This window comes from Macrotis lagotis, chromosome 8, assembly GCF_037893015.1.
Source record: "Macrotis lagotis isolate mMagLag1 chromosome 8, bilby.v1.9.chrom.fasta, whole genome shotgun sequence".
Classification (NCBI taxonomy): domain Eukaryota; kingdom Metazoa; phylum Chordata; class Mammalia; order Peramelemorphia; family Peramelidae; genus Macrotis; species Macrotis lagotis.
This window is the reverse complement of record NC_133665.1, coordinates 82,033,257-82,053,507: the sequence shown is the minus strand read 5'-3', so window position 1 is coordinate 82,053,507 and position 20,251 is coordinate 82,033,257. Positions and strand designations below refer to the sequence as shown.

General features: G+C 36.2%; 1 protein-coding gene and 1 pseudogene across 6 annotated transcripts in view; both read right to left on the bottom strand.

The window, feature by feature from the left end:
* Nucleotides 1–20,251, bottom strand: part of CCDC171 (coiled-coil domain containing 171) — a 459,446-nt gene that overhangs the window by 353,476 nt on the left and 85,719 nt on the right. The gene's annotated exons all lie outside the window — the stretch shown is intronic.
* Nucleotides 5,961–12,406, bottom strand: LOC141495806 (E3 ubiquitin-protein ligase RNF13 pseudogene; annotated as a pseudogene).

Genomic DNA, 20,251 nt, shown 5'->3' with positions numbered 1-20,251 from the left:
AATCTGAAGATTTCAATTTTACTTATATGACCTAAATAAATTATTACTGCTCACAAATTACAGTCTCTGATAATCTGGTAAAACTCCAAATGTTTATTTAGATACTTAGAGTGTAGCCTTTCATGATTCACAGTCATGAAACTAGAAAACTATTGGTATAAAATAATAAATATGATCTTTTATGTCAGCCTGGGATCCCTGAAATTACTCTATAAGTTCTCAAATACAAGCCAGTCCAGTTTCTTCCTACTAATCAATTCAATCCTTTCTAGAACTTTCCATCTTTTGTCATATAACAATTCATTGGTCCCACAAGAAGAGGTTAAATAAAGAAAAGATAGATTTATAGCTGCAAAGGACCTTAGAGAACATTATATCCCACTCCTTCCTTTGACAGATAAATTTCCTGAGATTAAGAAAAGTTTAGTGACCAGCCAAAGTGCCACAGCTATTAAATATCTGAATCAGGATTCCCAATTTGAAGTCCATCTCTGTATCTATTGTGCCACCTAGTTTCTTTGTTCCCCATTTTAAATACAAGAACCCTCTACCACCATTCCATCCTTTCCTACTCTGAGCTTCACTAGAACCAATCTTATCACCCAGTTCAGATTGTAATGACTGTTTATCTACCCACTTAAGACAATCTTTCCTCTTCCTTCAGTTAATTGTTTGTTAATTAATTTCCAATTTTGGGAATCAGAGATATGTGCAAAGGATTTAGCAAATCTGGCTATCCAAATTTTAAATTTAAGTGATGACAACTATAGCAATCCCAAAGTAAACTGCTTAGGAAGACAGTAAGTTTTCCCTTCCTGGAAGTCTTCAAGGCAATACTATATAAGTTTTGTTTTTCCAGTGATAGGTTGAATTAGATGGCTTTTTTAATCCCTTACAAATAGGAGATTGTACAATTATCATCTACCCAAATTTCTGCCCTCATTCTGGGGAATATCAATATTCATATCTTCACCTTCCAAATCCTCAGATGTGCTCATCTACTCCAACTCAATGACCAAGAATGGTAATACTTAATAAGTGTTCTATCCAATCATAAGCTAGTTCATCCATCTCTGTTATTCTTCTTAAATCTCTTCTTCATTTTCAGGATGACTTCCTATCACTCTTTCTCTCAGTACTTTCTGCAGGTCACAACTCCTACTCTGGCTACACTTTCTCAACTGCAAACTAACCTCTTAGCTTGAATCTTTGCTCCCCTATGTTATCATTATCCTTACCTTGTAAGACACCAAACCCAAATTACCTTATACCACTCATTCTCTTCTTCTAATCATGTGTTGAGAAATGTAGTGGGACCAGAAGTCACACAACTGTTTTACATCCATTACATGTTTATAATCCTTTTACTCTTTCATAATCAATTTCCATCCCATTCAGAATAACAAATGTTTCAAACCTTCCTTTCTCTCAAGTCTCCTGTCACATCCCCTGCTCCTAGATCTCTCAACAAAGAAACTCATATATCATATTCTTGAGTTCTCTCTTTTACCTTTCTCATTCTATAATCTAAGTGAAATAAACATCCATTATTGTCTTCTTTATTCTAGTCTCTGATTAACAGATGACCCTTCCCATCACCAAAGTCATATACACTAAATATAAACTATATATATACTCCTCATATTTACTTGTTCTCATTCCTACCTAGAAAAGATATATCAAATTACTGACTTATAGCTCTAGCATTCCTTCCTATATATTGTCTTCTCAATTCCATCTTGTAATCTTTTTTTTAAGAATTTAAGGGGTGGCTAAGGTGGCACAATGGATAGAGCACCCGCCCTGGAGTCAGGAGTACCTGAGTTCAAATCCAGCCTCAGACACTTAATAATTACCTAGCTGTGTGGCCTTGGGCAAGCCACTTAACCCCATTGCCTAGCAAAAACTAAAAAAAAAAAAAAAAATTAGGATCTTTTCCCAACCTATCTGGAAAGCAATTTGGAGAGCAATGTGTATACCTTTTTATCCAACAATAGCTATTCTGGGTCTGTAGCCTGAAGAGATCATGAAAAAGGGTAAAAACATCACTTGAACAAAAATATTCATAGCAGCTGTTTGTGGTAGCAAATAATTGGAAATCAAGGGGATGCTCATCAATTGGGGAAAGGCTAAGCAAACTGTGGTATCTCTAACCCAATGAGTCAAAAGGGAAGCCATAACTTTCTGTCCCAAAGCTACTTCTTGGTTTTATCTTTAATTTTTCACTCTTTCTGATCATTTACAACCAATCAGGTATCAAATCTTACAATTTCTACTTACCCATCTCTCTCATCTGACTTCTCTTTACTCACACAGAAGCCACCTCAGTTCAGAATGGCATTATCTCTCACTGAGATTATTGCAACTGACTCATAACTAGTTTCCCTGATTCAAATGTCTCCCTATTTTGGACAATCCTCCAGAGCTGCCAAAGTAATTTTTCTTTTGTACAAACTGGACCATGGTACTCAATAAACTGCAGTGGCTTACTACTGGCCCCAATGATAAAATATAAATTCTTCTGTTGAGTTATTAAAAAAAACCCTACAAAATCAAACCCAAAATTTTCCAGCCTCAGTGGTCATTATTCTCCCTGCTGCCCAGCCAGACTGGCTTCTTCCTTGAAGACATTTCATTTCCTGCAATGGCTCTCCCCAGGAATAAAATCCTTCTCTTCCTTTAAGAAGCAGTTTTAACACCACTTTCCACAGGAAGTCTGTTTTCTTATCCCCCTACTGCTAATGTCTTCCCTCTCAAATGACATTGAATTTGACTACTTAACATTTACTTTTATTTCTTCTCTTTAGATTGACCAGAACATGTGTGAAGCAATTCTGCGTGTGGAAGAAGCTACGGAATGTTTCCAAGAAAAGCATGATGATAATGGAAGTACCTTGGAAGACTCTGGCACATACATAGACAGTCTGTAACTGGTTCTGGTCCACTAATCAAATGGTAAATTATCTTTTTATGGATAGCAGTTGCAAAATTAGATCTGGGGTATATTTAAAAAGCCTTAGTTTGCCTAGAAGCTCTCTCATGTCTGATTCTTAATATTGGTTTAATTCCCTCATTGATGGTACTATAAAAAAAGATTACAGATGAAAGGACAATAAAGACATAAACCAAGGAGTAGAAAATAACTTCAAAACATCCAGAAAATCTCAAAGACAAAGATATTATGCACACAAATTCAACTAGAATTCCTAAAAGAAATGAAGAAATTTTTGTTTTAATTAAAAATGTTTTTTTACAAATGAAATGAAAGTGTTGGAGGAAAAAATTGGTAAAGAAATAAGAGTTATGGAAAAAAGGAATTTGAAAATAAATCAATTACTTGATATAAAATGTACAAACTTTACCCAGGAATCAAACTTGTGAAAATTAGAATAACTCAAATAGAAGTTGGTAATTCTTTGAGAAACTAGAAATTAAAAAAAAATTTAAAAAAAAATTAAAATGTAAAGTATCTCATTACAAAAACAACTGATCTGGAATACAGATTAAGAAGAAAAAATCATGCAAGTATTAGACTATCAAAAAAGAGAGAATTCAAATATAGAGGAGTTACTATCAGGATCAAAAACAATTTGACAGCCACCATTGATGGTTTGATGGTTTGTAAAATTCTCTAAGGCAAGATAAAGACTTACAACCAAGAATAATATACCCAATAAAACTGAGCTTATTATATAAGGGGGGGAAAGTGCATCTTTAACACATAAACACACACACACACACACACACACACACACACACACACACACACACTTCTGATGAAAAGACCAAAGCTGCATAGATATACTATGGTGAATATACTGGAGACAAGAGCAATATCGAAAGGTAAACATAAGCAAATCCTCATAAAAGACTAAATAAGGATATTATTTATATTCTGATAGGCAGAAATGCTACATGTGCTCCTCTCATCGTCAAAGATCATAGAAAGAGTCTAATCTGACAGAAGGTCCAGGAGTGTTTCAATTAAGTTTCAATAATCTGAGGGGCAATTAGGCAATGCAGTGGAGAGAGCACACACTCAGGTTACAAAAACCTGAATCCAAATCTGGCCTCAGACAATTACTAAACAAATTCTTAACTCCTATTGTCTAAAAAAGTTTTAATGATCTTAAAAGAATGGAAAGGTAAATAGAAAGGAATATAAGGGGATGGAGGAGAGGCAAAGAAATGTAGCGGAAATTATATTCAGTGTGAATATATAGAAGTCTATATAAGCAAAAAGTAGAGAATCTCATTCTCACCTGCACTTGAAAAGGGAAGGGGAAGAGGAAGGGAAGGTAAACAGAAAAGGGATTAAGATTTAAAAGAGAGATAATGGAAGGGAAATTAAGGACCAAATAATACTCCATATATATTCACAGGTGTCCTCATTGTATTCCCCAAGAGAATATAAACTCTTCACAATCAGGGATATTATCTCACTTATTGAATTTATAACTTTTGTGCCTAGCACATAAAAAGCACTTAAGAAACCCTTGATTGATTGTTTCTGTCTTGGAGTAAGAAAAAAATACAATTCCTGTATGACCATAGTTAAAGTTGTTTGACCTCTGTGACCTGGGTAACTGTAATATAATTTGTAGAATAATTGATGCTTGTCATCAGTGATATAAGGAATATACTCTCTTGGAGTTTTCTACCCCATCAAAATTGCAGTCTTAGATCAACACACATTTACAAACATGCATGCATGAGAATGTCTACACACACACACACACACATCCTAAATGATTGGAAATGATTATAGAGGATGAATGTGACTTTTTTTCCCAATTGCATTTTATTTTTTCCAAATGCATGCTATGAAAGTTTTTCAACATTCATCCACATGTATATTTATAAGTTATATGATTTCCTTTCACCCTCCCTTCCCACCCCTTTCCCCTAAGTGGCAAACAGTATGGTGAACACTGTACATATATATTTGTGTTTAACATGTTTACAGATTAGCCATTTTCTGTAGGAGGAATTAAGCCTAAGAGAAAAGAAAGAAAACCATGAGACAGGAAGGAAAACCAGAGAAATTTTTTTAAAGTGAACATAGTGTTCATTCAGATTCTGTGTTTGTTTTTTTGTTTTGCTGTTTTTCTTCCTCTGGATGTGGATAGCATTGTCCATAACAGGTCTCCCAGGGTTGTCCTACCTCTCTGAAATGCTAAGAGGAGTTCCATTTAAACACTTGATTAATTCACAATGTTATTACTAACATGTACCATGTTCTCTTGGTTCTGCTCCCTTCACTCAGCATCAGTTCCTTTAATTCTTTTTAGGTTTCTCTAGAGTTCAGCCATTCATGATTTCTCATAAAACAACAGTAACTCCATAATATTCATATATATAAATTTGTTCAATCATTCCCCAATTGGTGGGCATCCCCTCAATTTCAAATTCTTTGCCACTACAAAAAGAGTTGCTATGAATATTTTGGAACATATGGAACTTTCCCATTTTTATGATTTCTTCTGGATATAGGCCTAGAATTGGCATGACTGGGTCAAAGGGTATGATCATCTTTTATTGCTCTTTGGGCATAGTTCATATTACTCTCCAGAATGGTTGGATAAGTTCACAACTCTACCAACAATGCATTAATGTCCCAAACCTCCCCAAACCTCTCCAACTTTGATTGTTTTGCCTTTTTGTCATCTTAGCCAAAATGACAGGTGTGAAGTAGTACCTCATAGTTGTTTTATTTTGCATTTCTCTATTCAGTAATGATTTGGAACATTTTTCCATATGATTATATATAGCTTTAATTTCTTTGTTTGAAAATTGACTGTTCATAGAGGATGAACATGATTAAAAAGATCAGTTCGGATTAAAAATCCTTTCCAAACGGCACATAGGATTTTTGTCTTCTAAGTACTCCAGCCAGCTGTATTTCCAAAGAATTGTCACAGAAAATCTCTTCCAAAATACCTGTTCAAAAGAGCAATTTTTGCATTTTATTGTTCTCAAAAATATAGTATACCAAAAGAGAGCTCACAGAAATAATCCCCAATTCTTTCAGTAAATTCCTAAAAAAGAATCAAACAACCATCTTCCAGAAATGATTTCCAGTTTACATCCATTTCTAACAGTATTTTCACCCATGCCTAAAATGCTAAATCAAAAGAAAGGCACCAAGTTTGACTTACTCAAACATTTCCTATATGCTAAAACAAAGGAGTTTGGTTATTCCATACTCATACTTTTCTCTCCATACTTCAACATAAACAAGTGGTATACAGACAATTATCCAAGTAACTATGGGCTTCTTACAGGTTAACTATGAGTGATTTTTTATTGCATTTTCTTTTAGCCTTCCTTATATTATTTGTGTGTATACACACACACACACACACACACACATACACAAACAGACACATATCTTTACTCATTATTTATAAACTGATTCTCTTTTTACCTATTTTTGCTATATTTTTCCCCACTGGTGTTTTTTTAAATAAGACTTAAAAGCAAAATTCTCAGTTGGGGTAGTTTTTTATCTCCTGGGGCTTCTGTTATCTTTATTTATGATATTAATGGTAACTGTAACCACCACTGGGTAGTGCTTAAAGAAGCATTAGCTTTCAGCTTCTGCTTTACCTGGACTAGGCTACATATTCCCTTTGTTTACTCAGCAGGACTGATCAGGCATGTGAAAGTCTATGTAATTAGACCATGGATCAAAAACATAATGAAGGCAGCAGGGATATTCTTATTTATGATTTGCCTTCAATGAGAGAAGTCTCAGCAACTACTGGGCCAAGATGCAGGATATTAATGAAACCCCACTGGATATTTTCAGTTTCAACTAAACCTGATTTGGCTGCCTTTAGCAATAGGCATCAGAAAGCAATAAATTCCATTTTGCATAGTTATATTAAATAATGAGGATTTCACTTCTCATATCAAGCAAAAGATAAATAAGCTTAGAATCTCTGAATTGATCATTTTGGGTATCATAAAGAATAAGTATGAACAGAGTAAACCTCAAACATCTTTTAAAGCAGCATCCTCATAGTGCTATGATAAATCTGTCACAAAAGACAGTATTTTTTACATTCTGTTTGAATTTCCCCAGTTGTTCTTTTTAGAGATAATAAACAATGTTAAAAGGAAAAAATATCAATAAAGGTGCTGTATTTTAAATTATATTTTCAATGATATGAAAATCTGCTTTGGGTTTAGGTGGGCACAATGTAGCTTATAAATAGCACTAAGAAAACTTCCCCAGATTCTCAGAAGTGGTCAAAAAATTGTCAACTCTTCTTCCTTCCAAGAACATCAGAAAAACTTCTCTGAAACTCTCTTCAATAATAAACATAAAAAAATATAAAATAATAATAACAACAAACTCAGGAAGACAATAATCCAAATGAAAAAAGGATCCGATCAAAATTGGAAAATACTGCCAAAAAAAAAAGAATGAGAAAAAACTAAAGCAGAAACCCAAGAAATACAGAGAGGTAAAACTAAATAACTATTAGGCAAGAGAGCTGAATTTGGTTAAAAGATATCAGAATAGATGGTGGGGAGAATTTTTACATTGCTTTGCCTTTCCAAAGGACCATTCTAAATTGAGGTCAAAGATAGTGGTCAAAATGCAACTCTATTTCCAAGGTATGGGAAACACTACAAACAGAGGGAAAACTGTAACCAGGGCTTTTACTACACATGTCCAATCACCTAAGAAGAAGGAATCAGTTTCTAGGAAAAGATGTGAGTAGGAATAGAACACACTATGCCTTTAAAGTGAGCTAGGTTGTTATACACTGTATTTCTCGAGGTGCTCTTTCTTAAAGTGCCTAGAGAAGAGGAAGGTTATGGTCATCTACAGCAATAGGCCATGAACTGACAGGAGATGCCCTCTGGCTCTGAGAAATGAGCTCAGATTTGGGCTTTCAAATTGTTTTGTTCTGTTCATTTATCTTTCTCTGTAAGAGGCACAGGCAATAAAATATTTACAGAACTTAGGAGTATGAATCATGGTGACCTTGGAGGAAGGATTTGAACTGGATGTACAACTACTGCTGGGTGGGTTGTCAGAAAAGTCAAAGTTCATAAAACAATCCCAAATGAAGGTATTTGGAATTGGGACTTGGTAGAATCCTAATAGATCAGGTACTATGGAAAATGTCTATTATACTGATTAGAAATTTTATTATTATACTATTTAAATTTAACTTCATGGGACTAGAGACTGTTTGAACTGTTTGAACTGAGAATGTCTTCCTAAACTCAGTCACTCTCAAAGAATGCCAGTGATAACTACAAGGAATTTCAGGTTCCCTCAAGTTCTGGATCTACTCAAAGTAGTTTATATATATTGGATCACCATACACAGGTATTATTTTGGACCAACCTGTTTTGACTCTACATGCTTGGGTAGTTGTACCAAAGCTTGTATTTTGCTTCTGCCTAAATTTTACTGAACATTAATATTTACTGATATAAAATAATAGATCTCAGTCTACCTAGTTTGCAAGTTGCCCTCTATGTATCTATGATTCCTGTGAAGATAAGTTTTGTGAAAATTAAATATACCTAATAGAATTCACATCAGGAAATCAAATAAGTTACAGTAAATCATGTCTGTGAGATATTACAGAAAACAAAGGACGTAGGCTTAAGACCAAAAATAATATACCCATTAAAAGAGTATACTAGGACAGCTAGGTGGAGCAATGAGGGCGGTTAGGTGGCTTGGTGTATAGAGCACCAGCCCTGGAGTCAGGAGTACCTGAGTTCAAATCTGGCTTCAGACACTTAATAATTGCCTAACTGTGTAGCCTTGGGCAAGCCACTTAACCCCATTGCCTTGCAAAAAAAAAAAAAAACAACTAAAAAAGTATACTCCTATAGAAAAAAAAATGGATTTTTTAAGAGATTAGCATAAGATGCTTTTTAGTAAGCGGTATATATGATCAGAAGATCAACAGAACATTTGCTAAAATTTTAGTTAGTATTTCTATGCAGTGTTGCCTATCTTTTTGCTTTGGTCATTCATAAACACTCAATCCTTTAGTCCTGAAAATTAAGTCAGTATAAATGTGGTGCCATATTAGTTTAGCTAGCTGCTGGATCAAACTGATGTTCAACACTATTAAATATGAGAACCATCCTTAATATCAAAATTTTCTGCACTCCACCACAAACTCCTGCCTTCTGTCTTAAAATACTATTTGTGAATAGGAAAAAAAATTCTGTTATTAAATATTTCTATTTCATTTGGTAGTATTTGTGAGAAAAATACTGAATGCCCTAATCTGTCCACACCGAAGACAGTTTAGGGGACCTACAAGTTGATACCAAACATTCTTAGAAATTGGGCTAGGCCAATGCATGGTGTAGCAGCAGAATTCATCATGGTAATCATTCTATTTGTATACTGCAATTGAGTATTCACTGCAAGCCATAACTTGTAGTGGTTTTTCTTTTTAAACTTTTTGGCTATATTCCATTCCAAAAAGAGAATGATGCTTGAGATTCAGCACCATGATAATGCTATGCTTTAGTACTAAGAAGTGTGCTTCTTGTGGATGAAAACCTGATTAAAAATATATACACGTATACATAATCTGATTAAACCATAGAACACACTAAGATTCTTCTCGACAGAAGTAAATGAGGGCAGATGGACAATCAAAGTATATACTTCAATAAACAGAAGATAAACTGATCCATTTTTTTTCATATAAGGTAAAAATACGACAGAGTTGACATTCAAACTGTGTTTGTTATGTTGTAATCCCTTCCCCATTGGGCTGCAGTTGAACAACCACACTCTCTTGATTCACTTCATTTTCTGCATCACTACTATCCATCTCTTCATTGTCATCCTCTTTGTAGTCTGAGGATTCTGTCATATTCTGATGGGAATGAGATTCTGATAAAGCCCCAAATGACTGGGCGTTAACAGAAGCTAATGATCTAAGGGGTATGTTCCAAGACTTCATTCTCCTCTTGACTACTATCCATGTCAGAGTCTGAATCTCCTTGAGAAGGAACAACTTTTTGTTTACATACTGGACAGGTTTTTTTTGGTTTTAGTTAGCCAAGGATCCACACATTTGCAGTGATATGCATGGGAACAAGGAAGGATACTGAGTTTGTCTCCATCTTCATATTCATCTAAGGCAAATGGCACATACGTCATACTCATCTCCTTTCTTGAATTTATGTATAGGGAGTTTCTTAAGTTGATCTTTACGAAGTCGATTCCTTCTAGCTCTATGTCTGTCCTGAACAAATTTTGTGATCATGAAGATGACAATCAAGATGAGACATATCCCCACAATGATGAGGAATGGCATTAGGTAGTATTCTAGAGGAAGGCTAACTCAGGAACCAAAACAATATGGCCCCCTTTTTCATATGTGAATTCATCTTTAAGTGAATTAGCTGATGCCTCAAGAATAAAGACAGAAGGAATGTCAATCTTCTTTAAAATACCAGTGTCGTTAGATCCCATGCTAATTAGGTCATCAGAATCAACATTTTGGACTATGGCTGCTTTATAACCCGCTTTCTGTGCATGTAAAACCTTAATATCAAAATTACAATCAAGTCTTCTAATTAACACAATGAAGGCACTGTAGGAGTTGTCTTTCAATGGTGAAGGTGCTATGGATTCACAAGGATTCTCTGGTTTTGAGTTTATCAGAAATCCCTTTAACCCTTCAGTTGGAAGTCTATAGCCAAATCTTGCTGGAAGGTCATCAAATGTTTGGGAGACATTTTCAAAATTATACACTAAAATGTCTGCCTCCACAGGTAGCAGGTTAAAGAATGCAAACAGATGAACAGTCAAAATAGTATATATCTGTGTGGCTCACAACATTAACATCCCTATGGATAACAGCATCTTAATCACCTGAGGGAGGAGGGGCTGGAGGGGGCTCAGCCCCGCCAGGCCAGAGGCAAATTTGTGCCAAGTGCCCACTCAAAGGCGCCAGGAGAGCCTAAGCAGTGCCCATGACGCTGGAGCTTGCTCTACTCAAAAAAATGGATTTTAAATGAAAGTAGGAGGCTGTTGAGGCTGAAGGGCAGTGCCTGTTAGATAAGAGTCCATAGGCAAGGATGAGGAAAAGAATTTTTCTAAAAGTTAAACATGACAGGTCTCTAAAGAACATAGGAATATATGTATTATAACTATTATTATATATTATATGTTTGATATACAATATATGATATATTACATATTACATATTATATATTATAATGATTGTTATTTTCACAGGATAAGAAATCAAGAAGTCCCAGGAGACTGTAGCCTTATGAACTGATAGTATACCCAGAACAACTTTCTATTCATATCTCTTTCACTAGGACTGCACATGCTGGCAAGGTGTACAAATCATTTTTCCAGAATGAAATGGAAAATGATTAAGATTTATTATTTGCCAGGCACTCTTCTTAGCACTGGGTTATAAATTCTAACAACACAGACAGTTTCACTGCCAATTGAATAGTAGTAGAAAGATTTTAAACTCAATGTTTCATAGATATTTCATATGCATATATATATATACATATATACATATATATATATTTCAAAGGCAAAACTCATTACCTTCTTTTAAAAAACTCTATCATTTCTCCCCCCTCCAAAAAAAAATTTGCTATTTCTGTCACAATTTCATCACCTTTCCAGTAAATTCAAAGATATTCTCAATTCCTCACTTTCAGGTAAAACACATATCCTATCAGATGACAAATCTTGTCAATTCTACCTTCACAACGGATCTGGTTACATACCATCAACTTCAAAATATTTACCATAGAGAACTAGACAAAATAAAAATAAAATTAATTTGGGCATAAAAAAGTAAAAAAAATCTCAAGGAAAATGATGGGGGAAAGTGGTATGGATAAAAGTACAAGTCTCAAATAAGATTACAAAGCAGTAATAATCAAAACTGGTATGGATAAAAAGGAAGCAAGTTGATCAGTGGAACAGAATTTGGTACATAAAACCTATAAGGAAAGGAATATAGACACTATTTACTGGAGTAAGGTCCCCACAATTTGAAAAAACTGGGAAAATTGGAAACCAAACTGAAAGAAAACAAGTTTAAATCAATATTGTCTTCCATATTCTCCAATAAAGTTCAAATGAATTTATGACATAGATATAAAATATTATATTATAGATAACTTGGAGAGGAGAAGAAGATACTTTTAACAATATGGTTATCGGGGGGCAGAGCCAAGATGGCGACAAGAAAGGCTCGAGTCTTAGGAGCTCTCTGATTAAAACTCATAAACTAAGGACTCTAACCAAACTTTCCAGAGACAGAACCCACACAGGGACCCAGTGAGGCAGTTCTCCTACTCAAGGTAACCTGGAAAAGAGCAAAAAGGCTCTGCTCCCCGGGGTTGGAGGGGCAGCCTGCCAGAGCGAAAGAACTTCAGCCTCCCGGAGGCAGCCCCAGGGCGCTGGGAGCCGCAGCTCACTGGGGGGGGGGGGGGGGGGGGGCTGTTTCCTGATCTATGCCCCGGGGAGCATGGGGCACAAAGTGGGGGAACAGTGGGGGACCTCTGCCAGAGTGAGCACATGGAGCCCAGCCCTCAGGGCACACAGTGAGCAACATGGTCTTTCCGCAGCCCAGATCCAGGAACAGAAGCAGGCGGAGCCCCCCACGGCATGAGCCCATTTTGCTGAGGGAGGGGAGTGAAGAGAGAGAGACTGCAGAGCTCGATCCTCTGCCCCTGGAACAGGACTCTGGGGCTCTGACCACATTCAGATCCTGATCCCAGTCTAGGCTCCTCAATAGAACAGCAGGGGCCCCCCTCCACCTCAACCCCATGGCAGAGGGGGGCGCATATGGTCATTCACAGACCAGGAGGGAGGACAGAGCCTCACACACTGAGACCCTTGTGGGAGTGTCCCAAAAGCACAGGAAGCACCCACAAAACAGGTGCAGGCTGGAAAAATGAGCAAGCAGAGAAAAAAGAGAGGAACACAATTGAGAAATATTTTGCAAATGAGCCCAAGAAGGATCAAAATACTCAGTCTGAAGATGAGGAAGCACAAGCTCCTGCATCTAAAGACTCCAAGAAAAACAGAAATTGGGCTCAGGCTATGACAGAGCTCAAAAAAGACTTTGAAAATCAAATGAGGGAGTTAGAAGAAAAACTGGGAAAAGAAATGAGAGAGATGCAGGAAAAACATGAAAATGAAGTCAGCAGTCTAGTCAAGGAAATCCAAAAAAATGCTGAAGAAAATAGCATGCTAAAAACCAGCTTAGGTCAAAAGGATAAAACAGTTCAAAAAGTTATGGAGAGAAGAATGCTTTAAAAAGTAGAATGGGCCAGATGGAAAAAGAGATAAGAAATCTCTCTGAGGAGAACAAATCCTTCAGACAAAGAATAGAATTCAGGGAGATTGATGAATTTGCCAGAAATCAGGAATCAATACTTCAAAACCAAAAAAAATGAAAAATTAGAAGAAAATGTGAAATATCTCATTGAAAAAACAACTGATAAGGAAAACAGACTTAGGAAAGATAATTTGAAAATTATTGGAATACCTGAAAGTCATGATCAGGAAAAGAGCCTTGACATCATTTTCAAAGAATTACTACAGGAAAATTGCCCTGATATTCTAGAAGCAGAGGGCAAAATAGAAATGGAGAGAATCGACCAATCCCCCCCGAGAAAGAGATCCCAAAAAAACCAACCCCTAGGAATATCATAGCCAAGTTCCAGAACTCCCAAGTCAAAGAGAAAATATTACAAGCAGCCAGAAGGACACAGTTGAAATATTGTGGAGCTACAGTCAGGATCACACAGGACTTAGCAGCAACTACATTGGAAGCTCGAAGGACTTGGAATATAATATACCAGAAGGCAAAAGAGCTTAGATTGCAACCGAGAATCAACTACCCAGCAAGGCTGAATGTCCTCTTCCAGGGAAAAAGATGGACTTTCAATGAACCAGGGGAATTTCAAATGTTCCTTTTGGAATGGCCAGAGCTGAACAGAAGGTTTGATGTTCAGATACAGGACTCAGGTGAAGCATGGAGATTGGAGGAGAGGGGGAAATATGAGGGACTTAATGATGATGAACTGCATGTATTCCTGCATAGAAAAATGACACTGATAATACTCATATGAACCTTCTCAGTTAATAGAGCAGGTAGAGAGAGCTTTTATACTTGAAGCACAGGAGAAAGCTGAATTCGAAGATAAAATATGGTGTAAAAATGGAGTCAATAGAAAAAAAGGGAAATGGAATGGGAGAAAGAAAAAGGAGAGGGGGAATAGTCCAAGATATTGCACATGAGATTTTTTTTTATTACAATGAGCTATTGCAATGATATGGAAGGGGAGAGGCAAGGGGGAATGAGGGAAACTTCGTTCTCATCAGAGGTGGTTAGGAGAGGAAACAGCATATATACTCAATGGGGTATACACATCTGGAGTAAGAAGGGGAGGAGCAGGGGGAAGGGGTGGGGATGTGAGTGATGGAGGAGAGGATGGACCATGGAGGGAGAGTGGTCAGATATAACACATTTTCTTTTTTACTTATTGCAAGGGGCTGGGATTGGATGGCCTGTTTGGGACCACAGGGCCAGGTGGATTCTGGGCCTAAGGGGTGGGGGGCTCAGGGCCTTTTGGCCCCAGGGCCAGGGATCTGTCTGCTGCGCCACTCAGCTACCCTAAAGCAGAGTCAGAGTGAAAGGAAAGAGAAAATATAGTACATGATAGTGGAGAAATACCAAAGGAGGGAGTTGCAATCAGCAATGGCAACAGTAGAAAAATATGGAAGTAACTTTTGCCATGGACTTATCATAAAGAATGTGATCCACCCACGACAGAGTTGTTGGTGTTGGAACAAAGATTCAAGCACATTTTTTATTATTATCATTTTTTGGGGGGGTGCAGGGCAAATAGGGCTGGGTGGCCTGCCTGGAGCCGCATAGCAGGGTGATCCTTGGGTGTCTGAGGCCGGATTTGGACCCGGGTGCTCCTGGCTCAAGGGCCAATGCTCTGTCCACCACCCAGCCACCCCTACTATTTTATTTTATTTTGGGTCTTTTTTTTCTTTTTTTTTTTTTGGTTTTTGCAGGGTAGTGGGGTTCAGGTGGCTTGCATATCACACAGCTGGGTGATTGTTGGGTGTACAGGGCCGGATGTGGGCTTGGGTGCTCGTGGCTCCAGGTGCTCCATCCATGGTGCCACCTGGCCATACCTACAATTATTACTATTATTTTTATTTATTTTAATTTTTTTCCCTCTCCCCTTTACTTTATTGCTGAAGCAAGTCTATATTTATGGGGAGGAGGAGGTATCTTGTTTACTCTTAAAGAATATTTTATTAATGTAAAAATAACATCAATTGTACAAAAGGAGAATAAATATTAAATAAAAATAAAAAAACAATATGGTTATCAAAAGTTTTTAAATGGCATAAAATTTTTGATGGCATAAAATTTAGAGTCCTTGTGGAAAACCAATTCAGTTAGAATCAGAAGGGAAGGGGGCGGCTATGTGGCACAGTGGATAAAGCACTGGCCCTGGAGTCAGGAGTACCTGGGTTCAAATCCAGTCTCAGACACTTAATAACTACCTAGCTGTGTGGCCTTGGGCAAGCCGCTTAACCCTGTTTGCCTTACAAAAACCTTAAAAAAAAAAAAAGAAATCTTTGCAGCAATTTCTTAGATTAATGACTGATAATCCAAAATAAATGGAAAACTGAGTCAACTATAAAAGCACAAGAGTCATTCCCCAATGGATACATGATCAAAGGATATAAATACGTACATGTTCATATAAATATAAACTGCAAACACCAAAAGAAAAAAAAATGTTTCAAATCACAAATAATAAGAGAAATGCAAATTAAGACAATTCTGAGATCTTACATTATATGCACTAAGTTGGCAAAGATGGGGGGGGGGATTACAACTGTTGGAAGAGTTAGAAAAAGATTGGCATACTTACAGAGATCCAATGCATAAGTAAGTCCAACCAGTTTGGAAAGACATTGGAAGTGTACCCAAAAAGTCCCTAAACTGTATATACTCAGATCCAAGCATATCACTAGTTGGCATATGTATACTAAAGAGATTTTTTTTTAAAGATGAAAGAAAAGACCCACACTTACAGTTACAAAAATTATAAGAATACTTTTTTCTCATAATAAAGAACTAGAAACAAAGTAACAATAAATTGAGGAATAGTTAAACAATTTATGACATATGAATTTCATGAAATATTATACTTTTAAGAAATTACAAAAGGGATACATTCAGAAAAGTATGAAAAGATATATGAATTTAACTAGAATGAATTGAGCAGAACAGGCAGAACAATTCTCACAATGACTATGATTAAGTAAAAGGGGAAAAAACTTTTGAAATAATTAAGGATCCTAATCAACACAAGTCAATCATGAAGATACCAGCAAAAAAGTGATAGACTGAAGATGAAGGAAGGATACATACATCCATCTTCAGGCCCAACAAGTGTGGATTTTACTTGACTATGCTCATTTTTTACAGGGTAGGGCTTTTACTGTAGGGGAATTATGGAGAAGGGTTAGTAAAAAATTTAAATTACAGACAAAAAATTATGAAAACTGTTAGTTTCAAAAAAAGGAGCAGAAAACAAAATTTCATAAGGGGACAGACAAGCAGAGCAGTGTTGGTAGGACCTTTTAAAAAATCATCTAAATATAATACTAATATACAACTCCATTTTTATGCCTTACAAAAAAGGATATAAATGTTCATGTTTATCAAATTTATAATTTTTTAAAGGAACTACACACACAACTATTAGCTTTTCAAAGGTTTTTTTCCCTCCTTTACTTCATAGTCATCATGAGAATTGTTTTTTTTTGGTTCCATTCAATTCTGCATTCTGCCCACTCTTCTACAATAATGTTACTATTATTGTAGAACTAGAAGGGGGGCTACATTAAAAAGAACTGATTTATAGTCTTATATCTTTCACAGGCAACCCTATTCAAAAAATGTATCACTAATTAACAAAACTTACAATAATTTGTCACTCAATGAGAAAACATTCAAGCCTTTAAAAACTCAGAATTACATCCAGGTCATTCATAACATGAAACCCATATATACGTACATATATTGTGGAACAAGGAAAATTAATAAAAATCTGTGCATTTTAAATATAGATACAGTAATTACTTCTGATATATGTGTACATATATGGGGGTATGGTTATATATGGGCATATGTGTGAACATTTAAATATAATATATATGTAATGCATACATAGATCCATAAATACACATTCACCCATCACTCACTACAAAAAGCATTCCATGAATATTTGTAGATGAAACTGAAAAGACAGCAAATGGAAAATGCAACAAATTCTCAAGTATTTCTATAATGTTCTACCAAATATAATGTTTCAACCATATAAAACCTTCTTATGCATTGTAGTATAAAAGGAGGCCACATTTCACACAATTAAATTGGGAAGGAAAAACAACTAGTAGGCAGTTGGGAAGAGCATTTTTGTTTTCAAGCATTTCCATTTTGAATAACATGTCATGGAAAAAGAGATTTTAAAGTTACTTATTCACTAAATAGTATTCAAATCATTGATTCACTATTGGAGCTAATATGTATTTTCCCTTTTGAAATGAACTCCTTCCAAACTTTTGTGAAAGCAGATTTGAATAAATTAAAACCCTAAAGTTAAATCACTTCCTATGTTTAGGACAGAGAATCAACAATCACTTCCTTACATCCAGCAGAGGGTGCTAAAAGAACATTAATGTATTGCTTAAAAATCTAAGTCAAAGTTTTCCAAATAATATTTTATGAAAGAACTGCTACAACTCTAATTCCCATACTGAAATTCAATTTTATAAAAATAACAAAATCAAAGTATAAAGTAAGCAGATTCCAGATTAATATAGCATTATTATGTGGTTTTATATATGCAAAAGTAATCATAGCTCTCATTAAATAATAACTAACCCCATCCTACTCCCTTCCTCAACAACATATTCAGTTTAATTTAAAGTTTTGATAGTCCATTGAAACAGTTATCCTGCTGAGTGCCTGTAAACCAATGACATTACAAAATAACAATAATTTTAGAAAGAAAATCTGACATAGAAACTAGAGGGTTAGTCATGGAGTACAGAAAGACTATGTTGAAGTTCCATCTCTGACAAGCATTACCTGGATATTCTGGAGCAAGTTACTCAACTTAAATCAATCCCTACCCATGTCAGCAATTCTGAACTTGTCACTTTCATTATATAAACTTCATTTCCCCATCCCCATCCCCCTATGCTCAGTCCCTTATTCCAATAGCCCTAAACTCAATCTCCCAACATCCCAATCAAGATCTGACTACCCTGTGTTCTGGGGAATGTTTGTATCATGAGTAACAAAATTAACTTTCATTCATTCTTTCCATGTTCTTACAATCAATGAGACCTAGGTCCTATATAATGACAAAGAATCCCTGGCAACCACTACCAGCACAAGATGTACTTTCACTTATTATCTTCCATCTTTGGTCATAGTAGAGGAGGTAGTATATACTTTGCTCAGATGCATATTCAAACAAACTAGAAGCAAAGTACAAGAAATTAGAGAGGTGATGAAAGAATTATTTAGTACAAAGATGTTAACTACACAAACTTTTTTAAGAGCTTAAATCCATGGGATGAAACTTATCAAATTTCTATGCCTCAATTCCATAAAAGGAAGCAGTGCTGCTGATCCAAGAAGAATCCTTTGGCTCTATAACTGGTCTCCCCTTGATGTTTTCCTAAAATTCTACCCACCTCCTGGACCTTTATCTTGTTATGTGTTTCCTTGTGTGCCCTGAACAAAGGCTACAAAATCAGGATCAACCCAGTCTGGAGCAGAACAAGAGGAGAGCTCTGAACTCCCTGTTTCTTCCCTCCTCCCCCTTCAATCCCTTCCTCATAGCCTGTTCTCGAACAAAACAATAAATGCCAATTTATGGGGGAAAATAAATGTATACTATTCCTATGAAATTCATTCAAGATTCTGGTAGTTATCTACAGAACTCCAAAGTATTCTCTTTCCTTTCTCAAGGAATTTCTTTCATTCCCAACTCCAACTCATTTACTAGAGTACTTCAAGATCTTGGTATTACCTCAAACATCCTAACTTCTCAGTTCCACCACTTACACATGCAGTCTCAGAAACCTTGGCTTAATTCATCCATTCCACTTAGAAATTTCCCTACATTTCTCCTTCCTTTCCCCAAAACTAAACTCCATGAGAAAGTCTGAATTTTTTCTCTCATTCTCTTCTTATTCTCTGCAGTTAGGCTTCTGACATCATAATTCAACTAAAATAGCTCTCTCTGATGACACCAATAATTTCTTAATTACTAAATCTAATGGTTTTTTCTCAATCCCCATACTTCCAAATTATTCCTAAGACCTGCCAATGCTACTTTCAAAATATCTCTCATATATGCTCTTTATCTCCTCTGACATTTCCACCTATGCAGGCCCTTATCAACTCAAAACTAGATTACTGCAATAAGCTTGCTTATTTATCTTCCTGTCTCTCCCTACTCCCATTCATCCTCAACTCAGCTATCTAAAGTGATCACACACACACACACACCCACACCCACACACCCACACCCACACCCACACCCACACCCACACACCCACACACACACACCCACACACACACACACACACACACACTTGAATAAACTCCAATGATTCCTTATTACCTATTTGATCAAATACACAATTCTGTTTGGCTCTCAAAGACATCACAATTTGGACCCTTCCTCCCTTTCAAGTTCTCTTATACCTGACTCAGCTCCACATTCTCTACCATCTAGTAACATTGGCATCCTTGCTGTTTCCTCCTGAAGAAATTCCTAACTCTGCATTTTAATAGTCTATTCTCCAATCCTGGAATGCTATTCCTCCATAATTTTATCTCCTAGTATCCTAGACTGCCATCAAGTTTCAAATAAGAGGCCTTTCCTGGCTTATGCCTTCTCTCAGATAGATATTCCCCCCAATTCAGCCTGTATCTATCATGTTTGTACCTAGGAGTTTATATGTTGTCCTTCCCAATAGATTGTGAGCTCCTTGAGGAAAAGGACTACTTTTGCATCTCTTGATATCCCCAGAATATAACATAGTGCCTAGCTCACAAGTACTTAATATTTGGGGGTGGCTAGGTAGCACAATGGATAGAGCACCAGCCCTAGAGTCAGGAGTACCTGAGTAAAAATCCAG